This window comes from Cervus canadensis, chromosome 3 (genome assembly GCF_019320065.1).
Source record: "Cervus canadensis isolate Bull #8, Minnesota chromosome 3, ASM1932006v1, whole genome shotgun sequence".
Classification (NCBI taxonomy): domain Eukaryota; kingdom Metazoa; phylum Chordata; class Mammalia; order Artiodactyla; family Cervidae; genus Cervus; species Cervus canadensis.
Window position 1 is genome coordinate 107,895,594 of NC_057388.1, and position 25,776 is coordinate 107,921,369.

General features: G+C 45.7%; 1 protein-coding gene across 5 annotated transcripts in view; it reads left to right on the plus strand.

The window, feature by feature from the left end:
• Positions 1–25,776, plus strand: part of DPP6 (dipeptidyl peptidase like 6) — a 1,059,086-nt gene that overhangs the window by 427,239 nt on the left and 606,071 nt on the right. The gene's annotated exons all lie outside the window — the stretch shown is intronic.

The following is a 25,776-nucleotide window of genomic DNA, read 5'->3' on the forward strand; positions in this document are numbered from 1 at the left end:
TCCCTGGGTCGGGAAGATCTCCCTGGGAGAAGGAATGATAACCCACGCTAATATTCTTGCCTGCAAAATCCCATGGACGGAGGAGCCTGGTGGGCTGCAGTCCATGGGGTCACAAAAATGTTAGACACAACTGACTGACTGAACACACACACACACACACACACACACACACACACACAATGGACTGTGACTCTCATTTGAGAATGCAAATTCAAATTTGTTGCCACGTGAGGATCCTAAGATAGTCTGGGGTGTGCTGAAGGGCCAGCTTCTAGGAATAGAGATCACACTTGGGTCCAGGAGAGGGGCTGCAGAAGCCCTTGACTTCAGGGAGGGATGAGGGGAGCCTGTGTCAAAGGCGCGGAGAGTCTGGCCAATCTGTCTTCATCTGGAGGAAGGGGCTATCCTGACTCCTTTTTTGAAAGGAGGGTCCTTTTCACATTATAAACTAGTGAGGGCTGTTCTCTCCTCCTGCCACCCAGGAAAGCAGCGCCAGCCCCCTGGGGCACGCCAGCCAGGAGAAGTGTGTCCTCACTCTCACAAACGGCCCCACACATGCTGCCATTTCCCTGCATAGCCTGACTATGACCATGTTTCAGCAGAGTTCAAGTTTTTGTGATATTCTTGTTTTTGCCAAATTACAGACTTCACACGTTAAGACTTCACACTTCAGCTGAATTCAATCTGACTTAGTGATTTAACCGTGGAAGCGAAAACCCTCTCAGAAAGAGAAACAGAAAAAAGACCCAGGGAAGTTACTTGGGCATAGATGAACGTGTTAGTCAATCAGTCATGTCCACCTCTTTGCAACCCCATGGTTGCAAATCCCTCTGTCCTTGGGATTCTCCAGGCAGGAATACTGGAGTGGGTTGCCATTCCCTCTTCTAGGGGATCTTCCGGACCCAGGGATCAAACCCTGGTCTCCTGCCTTGTACACAGATTCTTTACCGTCTGAGCCACAAAGAAAGCCCAGGACACCTGTACTAATTCTGATCCATGTTCTATATTTAGGAAGTCTCCCTTCCCAGAAAAAATGGGAATAAAAACGCTTACCTTATAAAGACTGAAACACCGGCCTCACCGTAAGGAAATTGAATTTAAAACAAACAAACAAAAAAAGGCTCTCAAATTATCATTTGATCAGTATTCCAGGTAGATTCCTTTTGGCAAAAGCACAGACATAAACAGATTAAGGAGGTTGTGATGTCCCCAGGAATAACTGTTTGAGGTTTGCAGCTATTTGCATCAGCCCTTGACTTCTGAGTTATTCCATCCAATAAACAATTTCAGGCTCTAAAACCATGTCAGCACGTTTAAGTGAGCTGGGTCCTGGGAGCTTCCAAACGTTGGTTTTCTTGCAACTGCAAATTATTTGACCCTCATTTACATAAAAAGGGTAGAACTGGCTGGAAGAGAAGCTCAAATTTAAAGTGTTAAAGATCTTTTGCCAACCTCAAGCAATCTCTCTGCAATGTTAATGTATACCTGGGCCAATAAGATTCCATTTTGACCACTAGAATTACCCTCAATTTTGCTTAGGAAATTACTTTCAAAAGGTTGAATTTTCTGAAAAGAAATAAAAGCCTATAACCTGTAAACAGATACATAGTTGTTAAAAATGAGTGTTGTTGTTGTTTTTAGTGACTAAGTCGTGTCTGACTCTTTGAGACCCCATGGACTGCAGCCCGCCAGGCTACTCTGTCCATGGGGTTTTCCAGGCAAGGGTACTGGAGTGGGTTGCCATTTCCTTCTCTAGGAGATCTTGCCCACCCCAGGATCGAACTCCTGTCTCCTGCATTGCAGGCAAATTCTTTACCGCTTGAGCAACCAAGGAAGCCCCCCAAGCGAGTGTATCTATAACCAATTTGTACTCCCCAAGGCTTGCATGAGCTGAGAAAGATCTGTGAGGGAAACACAGAGGTGGTGGATGCCCAGACCTTCTAGGGGCCTGAGTTCCTGCCTCATCTCTCCCTTGCATGGACCGTAGGGCCTGGGAAGTCCTTTATGGTTTCCATTGTCTCCTGCCAGCTTGGGAGAAGAAGCTAAAGAGCACCAATGTGACTGCAGAGGAAGCAATCAGGATCGAGGGCACAGATCATCCACAAACTGCCCATTGGATCGTCAGTCTCAGGGTCCGGGGTCTGGGTTCAGAGGGAACCGGGCGAGGCCTGGCGGAAAGGAATTCATTGTGATTCATTGCACATTCTCTGCGGTAGCTTACTGAGTATTCAAGTTTATTTCTCTGAGCACCCAGACTGTAATTAATATTAAAAAAAAAGGAAGCAAAATAAATCAAGGAATGGTGAAGCACTTCACATTTAAAATCCATCCATCGTCAGTTTTCTCATCTTATCGACAGAAAACAAATTACCCCAGACCATGTGCTGAGATGGATTTTACATTTCTACTACCTTTGGGGTGGAGGGTCAGTTGGGATCCTGGGCAGGCCAGTGACTTGCTTTTATCAAATGAAGCAGAAGAGATGCAGAAATCACCATTATCCCAAGGAGGCTACTTTCCTAATTCAAACACTGGGTTGCTCTCCCCGAGTACCCACCCAAGTCAAACAGCCTTAGAACAATTATGATCACAGCTAAACTGCCCAGACTTAGAGATTACCTTCAAAGAGCTATGGCAGGTCAACTTTATCTTCCAAAGTAACTGACATATCATATTAATATTAAACCAGATTTTTCAGCTAATTCATTGGTTTCCTTCAGGGTTAAGGCCACAGCTTACGTATTCACCTCTAGGTGACCTAATGCGTAGAAGTGTGGATTACTCACGTGCTTTCTCTCAGTTATAGGAAACCTTAATACAGCTTTTGTTTCCTAAGGTATTAATATTTGGTAGGTTCTCCATGCCTGATCACATTATATGGGCCTTGCTGGCAGTAAATTTTAAATTATGTAGTCTGCAGTTCTGCACTAAGAGGTGGTGGGAGATGATTCATCATCTTCCTTGTCTTCCTGTTTACATGCGGAAATATAATTCATGCTCAGAAACCATCTTTCAACTCATCTGGAAGCAGTCCCCGGCACCGCCACAGAATCTGTCACTGCCAATCTGCTGTTATAAATCACTTTTCTATTAAACAGCAGGGCCAAAAATACAAACATATGTACTTTAAATATAGGTAGCCATCTCTAATTCCCAGCGGATAAGCCAAAACTAGAGGATTGTCCCCCCAAAAGAGGTGCCTGAATTGAGTGAATGAATTCTTTGACTTAAGGGCATCAGAAATTTGCATCTCTATACGCATAGAGAAGGGTTTCCCTGGTGGCTTAGCTGTAAAGAATCTACCTGCCAATGCAGGAGATGGTGGTTCAATCCCTGGGTCTGGAAGATCCCCTGGAGAGGGAAATTGCAGCCCACTCCAGTGTTCTTGCCTGGGAAACCCCACGGATAGAGGAACCTGTCAAACTACAGTCCATGGGGTCACAGAAGAGTCAGACACGACTTAGCGACTACAATAGCAACAACACATATTGAAGAGCTGTACATATGTGAATTTCCCAGCTGGGTCTATATTTGGGGATGTGTCCTTTACAGAATTCTTGGTACATTAAATCTTTACTGTTTTGAAATTTCACTGCCTACCATTTTCCACTCAGGCAGTGTTAGAAGGCAGTGAAATGGCAGGAAAGAAATCTGCTTAAGTTATGATCTTAGTTGTACTGTCATGCCAGTTGTTGTCCATCTCCTTGACCTTCCTCCCCAGGATAGTGAAGCCACTAATTCAGAAGGGTACCCCCAGACTCAGCAGCACTCTTCATCTCTAACAAAGATAAAATTCAGTTCACCAAACCCACTTACTGCTAAGGAATGGGATTTAGGCATTTCAGAAGAATGTTCACCAGCAGCTACTTCTTTGCTCAGCAAACAGACCTAATCATGGCACCCCACTCCCTGCAACTTCAGTATCATCCGATTTCACTGAGGCTGTAGATCGCACTTCAACTTGCTCATACACACACGCACGTGAGCACCTCCTTTATCTGGCACGCTCAGGGATGGGAGGGCTTTCAAGGTAACTGATGCTTACGCATTGAAGAGTCTTTGTTCAACATTTCAGCTCTTTTACTGGAATCTTTTGAAACTATTATTTTCTTGCCTACTTTCTTAAGCAAAGGACACCCAACACAGATCTGTTTCCTTCCTTAGTTCTGCTGGGAATTATGATGTGGGTCTCACTGTAGGTTGTCAGCTACCTGTGTTGAAACTCACCTGGGCTTATATCTGGGTCTTCTAGGGGATATGTCTCAAGCCCTAGTTTGCCAGGCTTGATTTATACAGTCAGAGCTGGTAAGTCCTAAAAAAAAGAAAAATGCCCAAGTTCTTACAGAGTCTAGTATGAAGGCTTCCATGCACAAGTCTCACCTTGGCTCCTTGAGACCCCAAGGACTCTCTGTTAAGGTGGGATGGCTGCTCTGTCCTTATAGTGGTTGGTCTTGAATTCGTGGTCTCCAGGTCTCAGCTTAGGTATAGACAGCACATGCAGGTCTCCATTGAAACTTGGCTTTGAAGAGCATTGGCTAGACGCCCAGCATGGACACAACGGTTCCTGCTATCACCCCGGCCTTCTTCTCTCATCTGCTCTTTCTTTCTTTATTACTTTTGTTCAACAGCCTGTTCCCCGACCTTTTTAAGCCTCTGACTCAGTGGCTTAGCTTTTTTTGAACAGTAAATCACAGAAAGGTGGCTTAACTATTGAAAATTTTATTAAAATCGTTATGATAATGACTTCATTACTCTCTGAGATTTCCAGATCCTCTCTTCATTCCAGGGGAGCCGGCCATGCAAAGACATCTGTGGATTGCTGTTAACCTCCGCGGAATTAGAAATAGAGGTGGATGAAGAAGGTTGGAAGCTGGCCAAGCCCTTTTCAGAGATAATGGTCGTATTATAGCATCCCTAGTTTGTATTATTAAAATAAAAGGCATATGGATTCATGATAAACTGAGAATTTAATTTAATTTTCCCTAAATGAGTTAGGGGAAAAAAAGGAAGCATCTTTACTATGCTTGATGAGGTGCCCCCGGGACAGAAAATCTTTGTGGGAGAGTCTCTACCACATGTCACGTGACCCCCTCCTTCTCATCTCCTTGAATCCCAACCCCAGCATTTGCACAGCTTGGCCTTTTCTCAGATAAGTGTTTGCTCTCTATGCATTTTCATCTCTCAGTCGCTGCTCCTGACCTATGACTGTGGACCCTTCTCTTCCTCCCACAAACTAAATCGTGCTCATTTCCAGAGGACAACTCAAACCCCACCTTCTCCTGCTTGCAGGCCAACATCCATCCTGTCCCCTGTAGCTCACAGCTCTTCACAGCTGAGTTGGACAGAGAAGGACCGAAAGACTCAAAATAACATGCAACAATCTACCCTGCAACGGGGTCTTCCCAGGTGGCTCAGTGGTAAAGAAGCCACCTGCCAATGCAGGAGACGCAGGTTCAAGCCCTGGGTTGGGAAGAGCCCCTGGAGAAGGGAATGGCAATCCACTCCGATATTCCTGCCTGGGAAATCTCATGGACAGAGGAGCCTGGTGAGCTGTGGTTATTGGGTTTGCAAAGAGTTGGACATGACTGAGCAACTGAGCATCACCCTGCAGTAGTGGGGAATCTTTCAGTGGATTTCAGTGGATTCCTCCCCATCAGGATGACCATTTCCCACTTGTAAAAAATTATTTATTTACTTAGCTGCACTGGGTCCCAGTTCCTGCACACCAGATCCTCAGTCTTCATTGCTGTGTTCAGGATCTTTATTTGCAGCATACAAATGCTTAGCTGCATCATGTGGGATCTGGTTCCTTAACCAAGGATTGAACCTTAGCCTCCTGCATTGGGAGCATGAAATCTTAGCCGCTGGACCACCAGGGAAGTCCCATTTCATGCTTTTTAAATCTGCCACATCATCATCTGCCTCACGTACCTCTGGCTGTTTGTTGACAAGATCTAGGCTAGGGTTAAAGGAGTATGGATGGGCTCAATAGGAACCTTCTATGGCTTGTTTGACAAGAGCCACGATGGCCTGACTTTGCAGGCCTTGGGAAAGGTTTTGCTTATTGTTGTTTTTCATCATCTGGGACTTTATACCCCTTCTGTAAATACTAAATCATACTGTATAATTATTCATCAAATAATAATCTGTGAGAAAATTGGAAGCAGTTAGGTGAGGCTGTGGAGCCCACCGTCAAAACTGGAGAGCTAGAATTGACCCTGATGCTGGGAAAGATTGAAGGCAGGAGGAGAAGTAGATGACAGAGGATGAGACGGTTGTATAGCATCACCAACTCGATGGACATGAGTTTGAGCAAATTCCGGGGAATGGTGAAGGACAGGGAGGCCTGGAGTGCTGCAGTCCATGGGGTCGCAAAGAGTCGGACACGACTGAGCGACTGAGCAAAAACAGAGTTGAGTGCTGATGAGAAGAGTTTTGGTTTCCACTCCTGTCGGCTTTGTGCATGTTTGCATAATCAGAGTCTGCACCTCCTCCCATCAGAGACCCCCAGCCTCAAGCTAAGCTTTAAAGAGGTACTTCTCCTGGTCAGTGAGAGGAGAGTGACCACGGACAAGCAGAAGCACAGCTCACCAGGGCACCATGCCCTGCCTGTAGGTGATAAACAGATGCGTGTCCTGCCCATCCGTTCATGCATTCGCACACTGCCTCCACTGGTGCCAAGCACCGGAGCACAATAGAACCAATGATGTAGCGCCAATGATGTAGAGAGAGGTAAGAATGGACTGTAACTGCACAAACAAGCGTATTAACCCGTGACAAGGGCTTGGGAGAGTAATCGGATAGGGGCGATGTCGCGTCTGCAAACAGAAAAAGACCCTTTCTCTGCGGAGTGGAGAACAGTCGGGAGGAGGGACAGTGTGGAGGTGATGGAGGAGCTCAGCGGTCACCTCGGTACCCAGGCCGGGGGCAGCTTGGACCACGATGCTGATGGTTAGGTGGGGAGAAGCGGGTGGTGCTAAGAGGTACTGAGGTGTCACATTCACGTGACAAGGCCCTGGGGGTTAGAAAGAGCCGGGCATCCAGGGTGACTGCTGGGTTCTGTGCCCCCAGGTAACAATATAACCACACTTTGCTGAAACTGTGTACTTTACATGTTCCTGAATTGGTCCCCAGGCTACTCCAATCGACTGCAAAGCTTCATCTTCCATAAAACATGACATTAAATTAAGACCTAACTTTTAAATTGTGCTTTGTACGTTGAACAACATTATCAGTACGTTCCCAGATTCCTTGTTTAACTCTGACAACTTCAATAGTTCTCTTTCTCCAAATGGAAATCTCAGCTGTCCCCAGTGTACTGAGTTAGATTTCAGAATTTACCAAAATTAATCAACTGCAAAAAAGAGTCCTAGCAATAGCCAGAGGAAATTAACATCAGCCTAACAGTTTGATGACATAAGAGGCCTTTTGCAATGTCTGATCAGCTGCTTAATTGTTAGCATTTTTACAAAGAATTTGTTTGATGTCAGAATAGGCGTATCATGAACAAGAAATGACTCAAACCTTTCATCCTCCTTCTGGTTTTTAGAAAAATGCATTCATATGTGTAGTTTTCTGAAAAGAATCTGCAAAAAATTAAGAAAGTGAGTTTCCTTCCAGAGAATATATACAACATATATTATACATCTGTATAGATAATGTTCATATTATATATATATGTATATATATATATGTGTGTGTGTATATATATATATATATATATATATATATGCATGTATGTTAGGTACCTGATTCTGAGCAATCACATGACCTCTCAAACTCACCTTTCATGATGGAGTATCTAAATTTTCTTCAGCCTTCCAGATTTTTTTAATTCCATTATTTAAATGTCATTGCTTCTAAGCAGGGATAAAATAGAAAAATGTTGATTGACATTTTCCACTTTACTGTAAGACAAGCTGGGGAAGGAAAGGAAATTCTTACTGGTTTAGAGTTACTATGGGACAGGCTGTGTGTGTGTTTATGTGTGTGAGTGTGTGTATGTGTGAGTGTATGAGTGTGTGTGAGTGTGTGTGTCACTTTATGTAAAAATCTCATTAGTAATCATAGCATCTGTACCATCTCTCAGTGGAAGGTTTCATTTTACCCAGTCTATGAATAATACACTGATATTCAAGGAACAAAGATATTTATTCACTGCTCTGATGTTATCCACGTCAGGATTTAAACACAGGCTCGTCTGCCTTCAAAGACAAATCTTTTTCCCCAGCAAAGAGACTTTCTCATTTCCCAGCAGACCTCGTCCACCCTCTCTCGGGGGAGCCAGTCATACTTCGACTTTGATTAGCAAGCAATGTTTGTAAGCAACCTTTCAATTTTGGTCCCATTAGCCCTTAGATTTGGAAGACGGTTGTTAATATCCACTTCTCATGAATAAGCAAATGAAACGATTAAGCCCCAGCTGTTGAGGCGCATAGACTCGCCTGGAACTGTCTCCTATTCGGAGTATTTCCCTGTTGCACAGGGCTGCACCTGAGACTTGCCCTGGAGGTGGGACGACGCGGAATTCGGGAGGAGGAACAGCAGGAAGACAGGGCCTGGTACCAAACTGCATTCCGTGGTGCGAGATGCTCTCAGAGAAGCTCTCCTAAGACCCAGAGGCGTCTTGCCAGTGAAGCCAGAAGTTATTTGAAATATTGAAACGAGAAACTGTCTTGTGGAGAACCTGAGTTGAGGAATACAGACTGACGATCCAAGGATTAAGCATCAGGTTTGCAAACGATCATGGAAGATGGAGAAAGGGAAGGTGTATCTCAGTTCACAGGCAGAGAAAGTCACCAGCAAGGGAGGGACCCCTGTGTTTGTTCTGCTGATAACTCACTGCAGAGACACAGGGATCTGGCTGCAGGGACATTCCAGTGACTTCACAGGTGCTGAAAACTTAAGCATCCCGCACGTGTTTCACCCCATGGGGCATAGAGACCTGGCTTAGTTCCCAAGTATACGCCAGTAAATGCAGGTTCCTATTTCCAATTAGTCACGGGATGGATCTTACATGGACTTCCTCAGGAGCCGCTGCTCACAAAAATCCATAGTTTTAAAAACTATGGATAAAAAAATGCTGTTTTATCATGTGTCAAGGCACGTGTGGCCGTTTGTAGAGAGGAGCAATAGCTGGGCTCCTTTGTTTAGTCTTTGTGGTGTGTGATCTCCGGAGCCAAAGGATGTGGGAGACTTGGTTTTAGCTGTCAGCTGTCCACAGTCTGCCCTTGACTTTTAGAAGGTCACTCCATCTCCCTGGGTCTCCCTTTGGCACCCGAAGGATGAGGTAACAAGGTCCTTCAGCCAATTTCAAGGCCCCAAAAGAGGACAGATGAAAAAGCAAACACTTGGGCACCGTTAGGTCAGCATGTAATGGCATCACCGCTGTGCGAAGCACCATGGAGCCTCCTTTGAAAATGAAAAATAGATCTGCCGTATGATTCAACCATCCCTTTCTCTGAGGGTTCATCCCAAAGAATGGAAGACAGGATCGCAAAGAGCGATTTACACTCACGGTCGTAGCGACGTTATTCACAGTGACCGAGAGATGGAAGCGAAGCATGGATAAAGAAAATGTGGTCCCTCCATACAGTGGAATGTTCTTCAGCCTTAAAACATGAAAGGAATGCTGATTACGCTCCAATATGGAGGAACCTGGAGGACATCTTACACGCTCAGTGAAATAAGTCAATCACAGGACAGTTTGTATAGGAATCTAAAACAGGCAAACTGGTTGAATTAGAAAATAGAATGGTAGTAGTCGAGGACTTTGAGAAGGAAAATGAAGGTTGCCGTTCCACGGGTATAAAGCTTCACTTAACAAGTTGAGTAAGTTTTCTGTTTTAAACTTTTTCTTGGCCAAGTTGCACAGCATGCAGGATCTTATTTCCCCAATCAGGTATCAAACCTGCATCCAGTGTAGTGGAAGCACAGAGTCTTAGCCACTGGACTGCCAGGGAAGTCCTTAATTTTTATTTTCTATTGATGTATAATTGATTTACAACTTTGTGTTTGTTTAGGAATACAGCGAAGTGCTTCAATTATACAAATATATATATATATTTCACATTCTTTTCCCTTATAGGTTATTTCAGAATATTAAGTGTAGTTCCCTGTTTTCTATGCACTAGGTCCTTGTTGGTTCTCTATGGTGGGTTTATTTTATTTTAAATTTTATTATTTTTATTGAAGTATATAGTTGATTTACAATGCTGTGCCAACCTCTGCTATACGGCAGAGTGACTCAGCTATACATATACATACATTCTTTTCCATTTACTTTCCCATTATGGTTTATCACAGAATATTGACTATAGTTCCCTGTGCTGTTCAATAGGACCTTGTTCTTTACCCCTGCTTGGTGAATACATTTTAGAAGTCTGTCCTACACTGCTGTGCTTACAGCTAACAAATTGTACTGAGCACTTGAAACTGGGCTGAGGGCAGGTCCTAAGTTTTCTGCTTTTACCATAATAGAAACATCTAAAGCGCCACCCCAGATGTGCCTGAGAGGCGACCTTCCTCCCTACCGACCCCGTCATCCCACTGTGCTCCCCACGTGGCTCAGCATCCTCTGGGGCGTTTCTCGGCTCTCCATCCTAGGAGAGGTCTGCAGTCTGTGGGGCTGCCTGTGGGTGGGGTTGTCACTCAAAGCCACATCAGGAATAAGTGCCGGGCGCTGTCACCATTGTGACCATCGCCTATGTGAATGATCCATCACGCACAACTAGGATGTCCTGAGTGTTGTTCAACGTCTGGCTTTTAGCCCACGTTTCCTGCTCTCTGTTATTCACTGTTATTGTTGCTGCTCAATCACTCAGTCGTGTCCAACTCTGCAAAGCCATGGTCTGCAGCACGCCAGGCTTCCCTGTCCTTCAGTATCTCCCAGAGACTGCTCAGACTCATGTCCATCGAGTCGGTGATGCCATCCAACCATCTCATCCCCTTCTCCTCCTGCCCTCAATCTCTCCCAGCATCAGGGTCTTTTCCAATGAGTCATCTCTTCGCATCAGGTGGCCAAAGTATTGGAGCTTCAACATCAGTCCTTCCAATGAATATTCAGAGTTGATTTCCTTTAGGATTAACTGGCTGATCTCCTTGCTGTCCAGGGGACTCTCAAGAGTCTCACTCATTGTAGCCACAATATTTAACCTGCTTAGAAATTTCAGGAAGACAATAAGTGGATGAGAAATCAATAAGAATGAACAATGTCCCATTCAGAAATATCACTAGGGATTCTTTTTCCTTATCCCACTAGTAACAGCAAATTTAAAAGATATCATTATAAACTCAATACCCAAGCTTAATAGAATTAATAATCAAATGGGATCTTCAGATCAATAATTCTCAAATTGTTCTGTGTAGTCCAGTAATTCCCAGTGAATCCTTCAGACTGAATCTGACAGTCTTATTTTAAAAAAACAAGTTGGAGTGACTTTTACTCCTAGGAAAGATACCAAGTTGAGAGTTTAAAAAAATTGATAGTTTAAACCCTGACTGAAGAGGCAATGTACAAACCTTCGGAGTGGATTCTTTTTCTGCTTTTCACAGGGGTCCTCAACACACCAATCACACTGAAGTGCATATTTATGTAATTTCCACTACAAAGACATGTAAAAAAGTGCTGTGTCCTCCACTTAAGTCAGGGATCAAAGGAGAAGTCACAGCTTCTGTTTCAAATAAGCCGTTCCTTTATGTTGATAGTAAAATGGCAGAGATGTCTCCTTGGTGTAAACAGTGCCAGAAGATAGTTCAGCAGGTTGAAAAAAGAGGTGGAAATTAGAAGAGGATCTATTTCCCTTAATTTTAAGACCCTCAGATATCGTCCTTGGTTCACAAGGGGCTGGAGCAAGTAGGACTTGACCCTGATGGTATCGCAAGCTTGTGGAGATCTCGAAACAAGATTGTGCATGTGACAAGACTCCATCAAATTCTTCAGGCGCTTAGGTCCCTGTTAACTGTAACTTTGTAATATCATGGGTGGGTCTCCGAGGGTGGGTTCTTGGTGCTCTGAAGCGTGTAACAGGCAGGACAGAGTTTGTTAATGAATTAATTAACATTAAATATTGTACACGTAGGGGTTTGCTGTGGACAGGGAAACCTGGCAGGCTTCAGCCCACAGGGTCCCACAGCGTCACACAGGACTGACTGAAGCAGCTAAGCATGACTGCATGTGTTGCAGGACGGGGGACCCCTTCCAGGGCCCGAAGCTGGGCTCTTGTCTAACACTCGGAAATGAATTGTCCGAGGAGACACATGTGCTGACAAAGCCAGAGATTTTATTGGGAAGGGCACCCGGGTGGAGAGCAGGAGGGTGAGGGAACCCAGGAGAACTGCTCTGCCACCTGGCTCGCCGTCTCGGGTTTTATGGTGATGGGATTAGTTTCCAGGTAGTCTTTGGCCAATCATTCTGACTCAGAGTCTTTCCTGGTGGCGCATGCCTTGCTCAGCCAAGATGGATGCTAGCGAGAGGGATTCTGGGAAGTGGACGGACACGCAGTGTCTCCTTTTGACCTTTCCCGAACTCTTCTGGTTGGTAGTGGCTTATTAGCTCTGTATTCCTTACCAAGATCTCCTGTCATAAAACAACTCATGCAAATGGTTACTAAAGGGCCTGACCAGGGTGGGCAGTTTCAGTCAGTGTGCTTCCCCTAACACATGCATGTAAAGAAGTTTCCTTTTCCTTACACTACCAAGTTACATCTATTAGCCTTCCTGTGACAGCTGGTCATGGAGGGTTTTCTCCATAGTGGGTGGACAGTGTTCAGTGAGAGTTGGGAGGAAGAGAGTGCTTCCAGATCTTTCTGGATCATTCAGATTTGCTGGGTCATCTCTGACCACTTCAGCCACATGCTGGGCTGTCTTGCCGCCCTGCCAGCATCCCAAATGGAACGAAACTTTTCTTTAACAAACATTCACTGAAAACCTTCTCTGCACAGAGCCCTTCCCATGTGTTATTGCCTTCAGCCTCACAGTACACTCGCAGGATACCCATTTTACAGATGAGGAAACTGAGGCTCAGGGGAAACGCCTAAGTTCATAGCACTAGGAGGGGAAGGATGCAGAGACCTCCAGGGTCCAGTGGTTCTCCTGAGTTACTTCCCCTTTCTTCTCACTGGGCCCTCCAGCTCCATCCCTGTACCCATGAGAGGAATGGCTCAAGAAGCCCCTTCCCCTCCCACCTACCCACTGACCCCTTTCTGCATGGAGCCTCCCCCAAGACAGAGGGCTTGCTCTCTGTGTTCCAGAAGTATTGTCACTGTGGTGAATAAGTGACCTGAGGGAAAGTTCATGCTTTGTCTTGTATTAATAGACAGTGAGATTTTACAATGATTTTCCTGAATGTTTCATGTAGTAGTTAGTTTGCTTTGGCTTCTGTAATGTTTGAACTTAGGGCTCTAGAAGTTCAGGCCATGCCGTGAACCAAAAAACTCTACAGGAGCCACTCATGACCTTGAAAGAGGTGACTTCAGCCTCCACACAAAAAGCAAGAACCAGCTTTAGGAAGGAGGTGGGCTGAGATCTGCTGGGGGAGGGGCAGGGAACTGCGTGGGCGCAGTCCGTGCATCCTTACAGCAGGGTGTGGGGGGGACAAGGCCGGATGCTGACGTGTGATAAGTGACTTTCCAAGAGGACGATGCCAGTTGCCCTTCTTAATCTGGGGGCCTCCTTGACTCCTGCCTGTGACTTGATGAGTCCCAGCCCCCCTACTCCGGGCTGACTGCCTGGTCCTCCCCCAGCCCACCTCTGCCCTGGGTCCCTCTGTACCTCTCTGCTGCTGTCTCCTTTACCTGGTCTCACGTCTTCTAGATCATTATCCGGTCACTGATGCGAGATAATGTATCCATGACTCATCACAACCTAAAAGGTACGGAAAAATCACACTTACTGAGGGTGACCCGTATGTCTTCCCTCGCCAAAAAGATTGTCAGTAGCTTCTTTAGGAATTTTGAATATTGGAGCATACTCATGGCTTTAGAGGTCAGTGGACATCCTGGAAGATAGCCATCCTCCTGTTCTTCCCACCAGAAAGGAACATGACAGAGACCAATGTCATGATTTCCACTTTTCTTACAAAGATAGATGAATCTACAGGCTTGCTTCATAATAAGGCTTACCTAAACACTGTGGTCTTCCAGAATATAGCATCCCAGGGCAAGCCCTTACCTCAGGACCAGTGGAAATGATCGGGAGCTGGGAGGGGCCCGACAGGTAGGATAGGATGATGGGGTGGACAGGGTCAAGTGAATTGAGGTGGGGCAGGTACTGAAATTAACTCTTCAGGAAGGGTGCTTTTCACTGGGTCAGAATATATCCAGTCAAGGGCATGCAGAAAACCAACTATCAAGGGTTGTTGTTGTCGTTGTGTTAAGGCACTTCAGTCATGTCCAACTTTTTGCGACCCTGTGTAGCCCACCAGGCTCCTCAGTCCAGGGGATCCTCCAGGCAAGAACACTGGAGTGGGTTTCCATGCCCTCCTCCAGGGGATCCTCCCGACTCAGGGATCAAACCCAGTTTCTTATACCTCCTGCTTTGGCAGGTGGGTTCTTTACCACTAGCACCACCTGGGAAGCCCCGCGATCAAGGGTAACTGGCGAAAATGCCAGAGCCCGGAATGCAGAATCTGAGGCTGACACACCTGGGCGTTCAGGCAGGTTGTGTCCTGGTGTGGATTATCCCCCGACAGCAAAGCCCCAGGCACGGAGCAGGGTTTGGGGTCGGGGTCCCAGTCCCTGGGAGGAAGATGAGCACCGGCAGGACTGGCTCGTTATGTCCAGGTTGGACCAGTGTTAATGGGGACTCGATAATCATTACTGCTTTGGTTCTTTCATATTTAGTAAAAATCCTTTTGTCCAGTCATGTAACAGCCTTCTCTGGGTGTCCCTACCCAGCTCAGATCGGGGCATTTATATCTGTTTCTCCAGCTCTATCTGTATTTGTATCTTGATCTGCCAAGAGTAGAGCAGGCAGGGAGAAGCCAGAAGTCAGCAGAAAACAGCTGAGGCGAATCAGAAACAACGCAGGGGGAATGCAGATGGAAATAGATGGCATAAAGGTTTGAGAAGGGAGAACCCACGAAGTGCTAAGATTTGCAAGAATGCTGTCCGACTCGTCCCACTGTTTATGTTACAGATTACCAAGTTTCCTGCGGGTGTCAAAAATAAGTCATTGCCGCTTTATGTGTTCCAAAGAAAGAAACGTGGTTAAAATGGCTTCACGTAGATGCCCGATAACGAAACTGTTGAATACAGGGAGCGAATCTGTCTAGAGAATGGATCCTACCTGTGTGAACTGGAATAATCTCTCAGAGCTTGAATTCAGGAACTATTTTCTGGAGAAAAGCTGGGCTAAAGAGGGAATCCATTTTGCTAGGGAAGCATACCAGTGGGATGCAGTTATGAATTATAGGTAGTTGGGGAGAGGAGGCTTCTGCTGGCTTCAGTTTGTTTGTTGATTCAATGATAATTTATTCGTCACGGCGGTGATACAAAATATTTAGATAAGTCAGCACCTGTGTGGCTAAGGAGCTTCTGTGCTAATGAAACGTTTAGCATTCTTGTTGAATGGTTGAACTGCGTCCACTGAAAATTCATAGGTTGGAGTCCTAAACCCCCAGTGTCTGAGTTTGGCCTTATTTGAGAAGAGGGTCATTTAGACATACTTAGTTAAGATGAGATCACCCTGGAGGACATGCGGGCCCCTGATCCTATAGGACTTTTATGTTGCTGACTGAAAAGAAAAAGTACACAACCTAAAAAGTTGTGAGTTATGTTTTATTCGGCAGACTTCCCGCAGATTTCAAGTATAGGACATAGCATCTCAGATGACGCTGAGAAAACTGTTCAGAAGAGGCAAGGGAGAAGTCAGGATATAAAGGAGTTTTTGCAACAAAAGACCCAGTAGTTGGAACATCAAACTGTTACTGTTAATAAAAGAAAACCAGACACCTCAAGTTAGGGAATTCAGGGCTTTTCTATGTATGGGACGACACAGGAGTCTGGGCTCACTGAAATCCTTCCTTTGATGCGCACCTCTGCTCTCTGGGGCCAGCATCCTGTGCTTCTCACCTCGAGTGACCTCGGGGGGGTCCCTTACGGGGTGGCTGAGGGCTGGATGGGCTTGACAGTGGGCAGCCCTCTGGCTCCATCTGAGTTTCCTCGGGGCTCAGCGTCTGGTTGGCTACAATGTGATGGCTTGATGACTGCCACGACCTTTGTTTACTGAGAGGGCAGCAACCTTTTAGTTTCTCAGCCTTATAAAAAGGGGAAGAAATTCGAGCCCCCAAACATGCAGGGAGGCCATCACCACGTGAAGATGAAGGCAGAGACCAGGGCGATGTGTTGACGAGTCAAGGATGCGCTAAAGACAGCCAGAGAACCACCCAACCCTGGAAGGGAGGCCTGAGCCTACCTCCAGCCTCAGAAGGGCCCACCCTGCTGACTCCTTGATTTGGGATTTCCCATCTCCAGAACTAAGCAAATCACTTCCTGTTGTTTAAAGCACCCCGTTTGTGGTCCTTTGTTATAACAGATCTAAAAAAACTAAGTCAGTGCTTGAGAAAAACTGAAAAAAGCAACGCAAAGCAGAAATTGTGTAGAGAACAAATGGTACAATATTCATAAATCTACAGAGTGAGGAAGGTGGTGGCTTGGGAATACTCTGAAAAGCCTCCTAGAAAAATTGAACTGAATTTTTAGGGCGTGTGGGACGGGTCTGGGAGGATTAAAGCAAGAAAAAGGGAGAAATTCTTTCAGCACTTATTAGTTATGCATATGCGTGTGCGCGCTCAGTCGTATCTGGCTCTTTACGACCCCGCGGACTGCAGCCCGACAGGCTCCCCGTCCAGGCAAGAACACTGGAGTGGGTTGCCATTTCCCCCTCCAGGGGATCTTCCCCACCCAGGGATCGAACCTGCCTCTCCTCCTTGGCAGGCGGATTCTTTATCACTGAGCCACCAGGGAAGCTACTTAGTCTCCATCAGGGCCTAGTTCAGGTGGGGAAGGTGCAAGCCAGGCGATGGAACAGTGAATCAGGCTTGGACATGCAGAGCTGTAGCCTTTGAACATAAGAAGCTTTCAGACAGAGGGAACAGCACTCAGACAGAGGGAACAGCATCCAGACAGAAGGAACAGCATTCAGACAGAGGGAACAGCACTCAGACAGAGGGAACAGCACTCAGATAGAGGGAACAGCATCCAGACAGAGGGAACAGCACTCAGACAGAGGGAACAGCACTCAGACAGAGGGAACAGCATTCAGACAGAGGGAACAGCACTCAGACAGAGGGAACAGCATCCAGACAGAGGGAACAGCACTCAGACAGAGGAAAGAGCACTCAGACAGAGGGAACAGCACTCAGACAGAGGGAACAGCACTCAGACAGAGGGAACAGCACTCAGACAGAGGGAACAGCATTCAGACAGAGGGATGAGCATCCAGACAGAGGGAACAGCACTCAGACAGAGGGAACAGCACTCACACAGAAGGAACAGCACTCACACAGAGGGAACAGCACTCACACAGAGGGAACAGCATCCAGACAGAGGGAACAGCACTCAGACAGAGGGAACAGCACTCAGACAGAGGGAACAGCATCCAGACAGAGGGATCAGCACTCAGACAGAGGGAACAGCATCCAGACAGAGGGAACAGCACTCAGACAGAGGGAACAGCATCCACACAGAGGGAACAGCACTCAGACAGAGGGAACAGCACTCAGACAGAGAGAACAGCACTCAGACAGAGGGAACAGCACCCAGACAGAGGGAACAGCATCCAGACAGAGGGATCAGCACTCAGACAGAGGGAACAGCACTCACACAGAGGGAACAGCACTCACACAGAGGGAACAGCACTCACACAGAGGGAACAGCACTCACACAGAGGGAACAGCAGGAACAAAGGTGAGGATTTGGAAAGGAACCCCCCACCCCCACCCCACGTTCTAGGAAGGTCACCTGGGTGCTCCGGCCACTTGCTACATGGGGCTTCCTGGGCAGCCTCCTCCTGCAGAATTTGCTGCAGGAGGGAGTTAGATCTCAGTGTTGGTGAAATTGCTATCATGTGAAAAAAAGAAAAGTTCCGTGCTGAGCTGGGTGCCTCACAGGAAGTGCCCCTGACCGTGTTGACCTGTAGCATCTTCCTGTGTTTTAACTCTCGATGCACTTGCTCTGGAACAGCCAGGCCAGCGTTTCCTTCTGGTCCAGCAGCCAGGCCATCTCTCAGGACCTTTCTTCCTGACCCCACCTCTGGGCGTGCTCTTGAGGGGCTCAAATGATATTACTTAACTGGACTAATCTTCAATTCCACCCCTATCTCCCTGCCCCATGTGAAAGGTCAGTTCTCTGAAGAGCTTTCCTTCCCTGGGAGCAATTAAAGGCAGCATCACCTTTCCTCCTTCATTTTCTGGAGGATGAAATTATAAACAGTTTATTGAGAGGATCATTTCAGAAGCCTGCTAGAGTCAAACTAAATGACATGCTTAAGCCTAGAGAAACCAGTCATTTGGAACCTCACAGCACCCTGGAGAATATCTAATCCATCTCTTTGTTTTACAGGCAAGGAGTCTGAGGTCCCTGTGGGCCAGTTGACCTTCCCTAAGGTGGCAGGGGGTTCCCCTCAAGGCCCCTGATATATTTCAATGTACTATAAATCCAAATAGCTATTTGGATTACAAGGAAATAAACAATCTGCCTCATAATTTCGTGCAGAACAGTTGAGATTTGTACCAATGACTTCTAGGTAATTTCAATTCCTAGAATAATTTCTTCGTCTTCAATAAAAGACTCACTTTCTTCTTTTAAGAGATCAGAGGAGTCTGGAGGGAGGTCCAGCCTTTTTTCTCAGTAAGCCATCATCTGAATGGGGAGGGGTTTCACGGTCAGCCTGCTTGTCCAGCTGACCCATCCTCACGTGGATTCAGGAGGACCTCAGCGTCTCCCAGAAGGAGAGAGTCGTGCGGCCAGCCGCGTCTCCCTGACGCCTGCACCGGTGGGCGCTCTCGGTGTGATTGGCGTCACTGATGCTTGTGTCTCTTCTGTGGTCACATTCTTTCACTCACACGAAGGCCCTTAGGCGGGGAAGATGGAAGGACCTCCGGCTGGCAAGCAGGAAGCCAGTACAGGACCACACCCTTCCCTGGAGACCTCCTTGCCCCCAGCCCAGTATGTGGTCTCTGCTGCATCGCAGAGCTCCCAGCCCTGCAGGTCTCATCCACTTTCCTCTCCTTCCAGCCTGTACTTGCAGATCCCCAGATTCATTCCCACTGACGTTCAAATGACTGCTGATGACTTAAAATATCGCAGCTGGGAGGGAGGGAGGCAGGGCTCTGTACCTCGGCTCAGAGCTACGGTTGATGCTGGTGGCAGATCTCAGACAGCAGCCAGGAGTCGGGAGGGGTCGGATTTGGAGGCAGCGTTTCCCTTGTCACCTGTTCTTTGTGCAGCTGGCTTTTAGGGTCCATGCCTGGCTGTTTTCCAGGACATCTTGACTGCTTCATTGTATCCTAGTTTATGGGCTTCCCTTAAAGCTCAACATTCAGAAAACAAACATCATGGCATCTGGTCCCATCACTTCATGGCAAATAGATGGAGAAACAGTGGAAACAGTGGCAGACTTTATTTTGGGGGGCTCCAAAATCACTGCAGATGGTGACTGCATCCATGAAATTAAAAGACGCTTGCTCCTTGGAAGAAAAGTTATGACCAACCTAGACAGCAAATTAAAAAGCAGAGATGTTACTTTGCCAACAAAAGTCAGTCTAGTCAAGGCTAAGGTTTTTCCAGTAGTCATGTACGGATGTGAGAGTTAGACCATAGAGAAAGCTGAGTGGAGAAGAATTGATGCTTTTGAATTGTGGTTTTGGAGAAGGCTCTTGAGAGTCCCTTGGACAGCAAGGAGATCCAACCAGTCCATCCTAAAGGAGATCAGTCCTGGGTGTTCATTGGAAGGACTGATGCTGAAGCTGAAACTCCAATCCTTTGGCCACGTGATGTGGAGAGCTGACTCATTTGAAAAGACCCTGATGCTAGGAAAGAATGAAGGCTGGAGGAGAAGGGGACAACAGAGGATGAGGTGGTTGAATAGACTGACTCAATGGACATGACTTTGAGCAAGCTCTGGGAGTTGGTGATGGGCAGGGAGGCCCGGAGTGCTGCAGTCCATGGGGTCGCAAAGAGTCGGACACGACTGAGCGACTGAACGGCGACAGCAGCATCCTGGTTTTCGTGGTGTAACACAAGCACGTTCGTCGGAGAGTGGAGTGCAGGGGGCAATTAACCAAACCTCTTCAAGGTACTTGGTTGACAGCTTTTAGTGGCCAATTCAACCCTAGATAGAAAAGGCCCTTGAAATGAAGTTCCAAATGTAGGGAATGGGGTCCTCTCCCCCTCATGTCTGTCTCCCCAGTGTCACGTGTGTGTGCTGCGGGCCGCCCCCCGGGCGCCCCCGGGCTTGGGAAGCCCCGTGCGGGTGACAGCAGGTGTCCGGCTACCCTCTGACCTCACCGGACCCCCTTTGCTGCCGTGTCTGGGCTCTGTGGTCTCTGCTGCTCCGTGGTCACCAGGGAGTCGGCACTCCTGACACCCCCACTTTCATCCTTCTCTGCTTAGTTCTTTCTTCTGGACACTGAGTGCTCCGGACAAACCTCTCCTCTACAACAGGGGTCATTGTGCTCCTGACCCAGCTCAAGGCTCTGAGCTCCCAAGGAGGAATCTCGAGAGAAATAAAAGCACTGGGTCCGTGGCCAAGGACCCTCCGCAGGCCCTGGAAGAGTGCTTCATAGCAGAGCGTGCCCCATCCAGGCTCGGAAAGGCGGGGAAGCTGGTCAGAGATGGAGCTACAGCAGCAGAGAAGGGGCTTGTCTGAGGTCCTCTGCCGGGGAGACAGGGACCGAAGGCCCCGGGGCCACCGCCCCTTGAGAAGCTCCTGTCTGAGAATCCCAGGGCCCTCTTGAGGGCCTTTCCCCCTCTAAGCAGGAGAGCAGACTTCACAAGGTCCCTTTCGCAGTCTAAGGCAGCTTTTCCTCACTGAAGAGATGTGTGAGTTGGTCATTTTTAATAGCACCATCTGTCACCAAGGGGGAAGCTCTAGTTGCAGAATTGATCTTGTCACTTCAGGAAACAGGTTGATATTTAGGATTATAAATAACATTTTCATTTGCTGTGTTATCGCGTTCAGGTTGTGTTTGATGGCAGAGCCCAGGAATATCATTTCTTATCAAATATGACGATGTGTACTTCTCTTGAAGTCTGAAGCCTAAAATACTATTGATGTGTGTTAGAGGGAGTGATTTACTAGGAAACCTTAATAATTCAAACATAACGTCAAGTTTTTCTTTTTGAATTTAGTTCAGTTCAGTCACTCAGTCGTGACCGACTCTTTGCAACCCTATCCACTGCAGCACACTAGGCTTCCCTGTCCATTACCAACTCCCAGAGCTTACCCAAACTCATCCATTGAGTTGGTGATGCCATCCAGCCATCTCATCCTCTGTCGTCTCCTTCTCCTCCTGCCTTCATCCAGCATCAGGGTCTTTTCCAAGGAGTCAGTTCTTTGCATCAGGTGGCCAAAGTGTTGGAGCTTCAACCTCAGCATTAGTCTTTCCAATAAATATTCAGGACTGATTTCCTCTAGGATGGACTGGTTGGATCTCCTTGCAGTACAAGGGACTCTCAAGAGTCTTCTCCAACACCACAGTCCAAAAGCATCAATTCTTCGGCTCTCAGCCTTCTTTATGGTCCAACTCTCAGATCCATACATGACCACTGGAAAAACCATAGCTTTGACTAGATGCACCTTTGTCGGTAAAGTAATGTCTCTGCTTTTTAATATGCTGTCTAGCTTTGCCATAGCTTTTCTTCTGAGGAGCAAGCGTCTTTTAATTTCATGGCTGTAGTTACCATCTGCAGTGATTTTGGAGTCCAAGAAAATAAAGTCTGTCACTCTTTCCACTGTTTCCCCATCTATTTGCCATGAGGTGATGGGACCGGATGTCATGATCTTAGTTTTTTTAATGTTGAGTTTTAAGACAGTTTTTCACTCTCCTCTTTCACTTTCATCTAAAGGTTCTTTAGTTTTTCTTTGCTTTCTGCCATAAGGGTGTCATCTGCATATTAAACAGAAGAATTTTTAAATTAAATTCCTTTTTGAATTAGAGAAAACTATGCGTTGACCGTAGCAACACTGGCTGACATTTATCCCTGGTGGCTCAGACGGTAAAGAATCGGCCTGCAATGCAGAGACCCAGTTCAATGCCTGGGTCAGGAAATAACTTGGAGAAGGGACTGGCTACCCACTTCAGTATTCTTGCCTGGAGAGTTCCGTGGACAGAGGAGCCTGGTGGGCTACAGTCCATGGGGTCACAAAGAGTTGGACATGACTGAGCGACTAACACTTTCTTTGACTTCACATTTGAGCGGGGGCTTCCCAGGTGGCTCAGTGGTTAAAAAAAGAGCTGCCTGCCAATGCAGGAGACTCAGGAGACTCGGGTTCGGTCCCGGAAGGAAGAAAAATGGCAAAGCACTCCACAGCCTGGAGTCTGTGAATAGACACTTTTATTATTATGCTTTCAGTGTCTCCAGCATTGCACACGTTGGCTTTTATTCTCTTCCCCTTGATTTTTACAAAAACCCCTTGACATGCACAGAGCAAATATTATTATCTCCATCTTGCAAGTTAAAAACCTGAGGCCCAGAGATAGTCAAGGATTTCGCCAATGCCATCTTGTAGTTAACAGCAGATTAACCTACTCAAACTGCTGTGTCTCTGTGATTTGAGCAACACAGAATTATTACCATTGTCTGGTTACGATTAGAAGATAAGATAAGCTGTGCATTTCTCTGGGTGACAGGACTGGTGAAGGGCAGATGTGCCGGACATCTAGCCAGGTCCCTGTTACAGGTTCTGGATGGACGTTCCAATTGAATTTCTTAGCGGGAGGAGGGGTGTGGGGAGGACTCACTGGAACCCATTTCTCTACCTGTTTCCAAGAAGGATGCTCAGACATCCTCTTGTGGCATTGAGTTTGAGCTCTGTTTCCAAAGAGCAATTCTATCCCCCTAGAGAGTATCTGATGCCTCAAATGGAACAGAGTCTCTGTATTTTCAAGAGAAACGACAAAGCTACCCCCACTCTGGCATTTCTAGTGTTATAGCTCTTAATTTCCTAGTTATATATGGAATCTGTATAACTAGGAATATAGTTAGTCATATATGGAATATATATAACCTAGTTATGTATGGAATATATATAATTAGGACTATTTATATCTAACTGGAATATAGTTATGTCTTCTGCTATAGAGAAAAATATTCCAGAACTCCATTTAGTATTAATTTATTTCATAGATTTTAGAAGAAGAAAGATCAACTGTGATGTTTTCATCTCTATATTTGGCTGAGTTTATGGCCAGTGATGTAATTCTAGTAATATTTTAAGACACCCCGTGCAGTAGATTCTCATCATTATCACTGAATGCCCTTTTTAGAAGGCCGTTATCCCATACATCAAGGACCGAGGGTGAGATAACCGGCACCTCCTTTAATTGGGCAGACCTGCTGATGCTGCATGCTGATTTCATCTGCATACAGTCCTCAGGCATCTGCCTTTGGGTCAGCCTTCCTTCTCTACTGAGAACAGGAATAGGAAATGACCCGTAAGCAGTCCTGTGTCCATTCCATGCTCCCCCAAGGCAAGATGGCAGAGAAGGAAATACACACTGGAGTATTAGAAGCGTCTGTCTCCTGTAAAAAAGAAACAAAAGGAGAATGTAAGTTCTCCACCAGTTAGAGGTGCTCAGATACTGTGTTCTCTATGGACTATTGGTTGATGTAGTTCCCTGTGAATATTCCCTCTTTGTTCCAAGATTCATGCTATAGCTGCATGGGCAAAGTGTCTGACCTTACATTCATGTTCAATTTTCCACCTGATTTCTTGAGGGACTAACTCTATTTCATCAAGTGCTTCTAATTTGGCTAATGATTATTCCAATATTTTCTTATTAGCAAATCAACAGTGACAGTTGTTTAATTGCTGCCAATGGATTTTATGCATGATGGACAGTGTTTCAAACATTCAATTTACTTGATTCAATTTATTTTTTATTGAAGTGTAGTTAATTTTCAATATTGTGCTAATTTATGCCATACAACAAAATGATTCAGTTATACACACACACACACACGCACACACACACATTCTATTTCTATATTCTTTTGCATTAGGTTAATCCTAGAAGATTGGATATAGTTCCCTGAGCTCTGCAGTAGGGGCTTGTTTATCCATCCTGCACATAATAGTTTGCATCTGCTAATCCCAAACGCCCACTCCACCCTTCCCTCACCCCCTGCCAGCAACCACAAGTCTATTCTTTATGTCTGTGAGTCTGTTTCTGTTTTGTAGATAAGTTTATTTTTTTTGCCATATTTTAGGTTCCACATATAAATTATATCATATGGTATTCATTTGTTTTTCTCTTTTTGACTTACTTCATTTATTATGATCATCTCTAGTTGCATCCATGTTGCTGAAATGGCATTATTTTGTTCTTTTTCATGACTGAGTAGTATGCCATTGTGTGTATGTATGTGTGTTGCATATATATGCCACATCTTCTTTATCCATTCATTTGTGAGTGGACATTTAGTTTGTTTCTATGTCTTGGCTGTTGTAAATGGTGCTGCTATAAACATAGAGGTCAATGTATCTTTTTGAATTATAGTTTTGTCTGAGAATAACCAAGGAGTGGGACTTCTGGGTCATATGGAACTCTCTTTTCAGTTTTCTTAGGAACCTTCATCCTGTTTTCCATTGTGGATGTACCAACTTACATTTCCACTGACAGTGTAGGAGGGTTCCCTTTTTTCCACACCCTCTCCAGCTTTTGTTATTTGTAGACTTTTTAATGATGACTGTTTTGACTGGTGTGATGTGATAACCTTATTGTAGTTTTGATTTGCATTTCTCTAATTCTAATAGTGATGTTGGGCTTCTTTTCATGTGCCTAGTGGCCATCTGTATGTCTTCTTTGGAGATGTGTCTGTTTAGGTCTTCTGCCCATTTTTTGATTGGGTTATTCATTCGGTTAATTTGAAATGGGCCATATTTCCATTTGAAAAGATGTCATCTATTTGGTATTTCCATGTTGTATTTGGCCTGGGCCAATACACCTTTTGGTAAAAAGCTGTGAATTTAGCCAATTCAACCTCAGACCAAAAGGTCATCTCATTTTCAGGTCACTCCTTTATTTATTGGTAGAATATTAGGAAGTTTCATTGATAAAGATATGGGTTAAATTTTTCTTTTTATACTTACTGCTCTTGCTGTTTTGCACCACTGGTGTGGCGCAGAGAAAACATGTCACAAAATAGCAGGTGATTCAGTGAGCACGTGTGTGTACACATTGTCCATTGGCAAAAACAAACATGTTTCCTTTACAATGTATTCAATAAGTGCCTTCTTTCCTTTCCCTATTTTATCCAAAGCATGCATATTTTTAAATGTCCCCTTCTACTCCCATCTACACCAAAAAGCCTCCCTCAGTCCTTTAGATCCATTAATTCCCTCCTCAACAGTCTATTACTTTTGATTCACTATCACAGTCCTGGCCCTTGATTATCATATATTCTACTTGATTTTCCCCCGAAGAAAGCATTACGTTTAACCTGCCTCATTCTAAGTTTTTTAAAAATCTAATGGTTAAAAAAAATCTATCTCAGAACTAAAGAAAGGAGCCGTTTGTCCCATTTTGCTGTAATATAGCAGTGGTCAATCCCC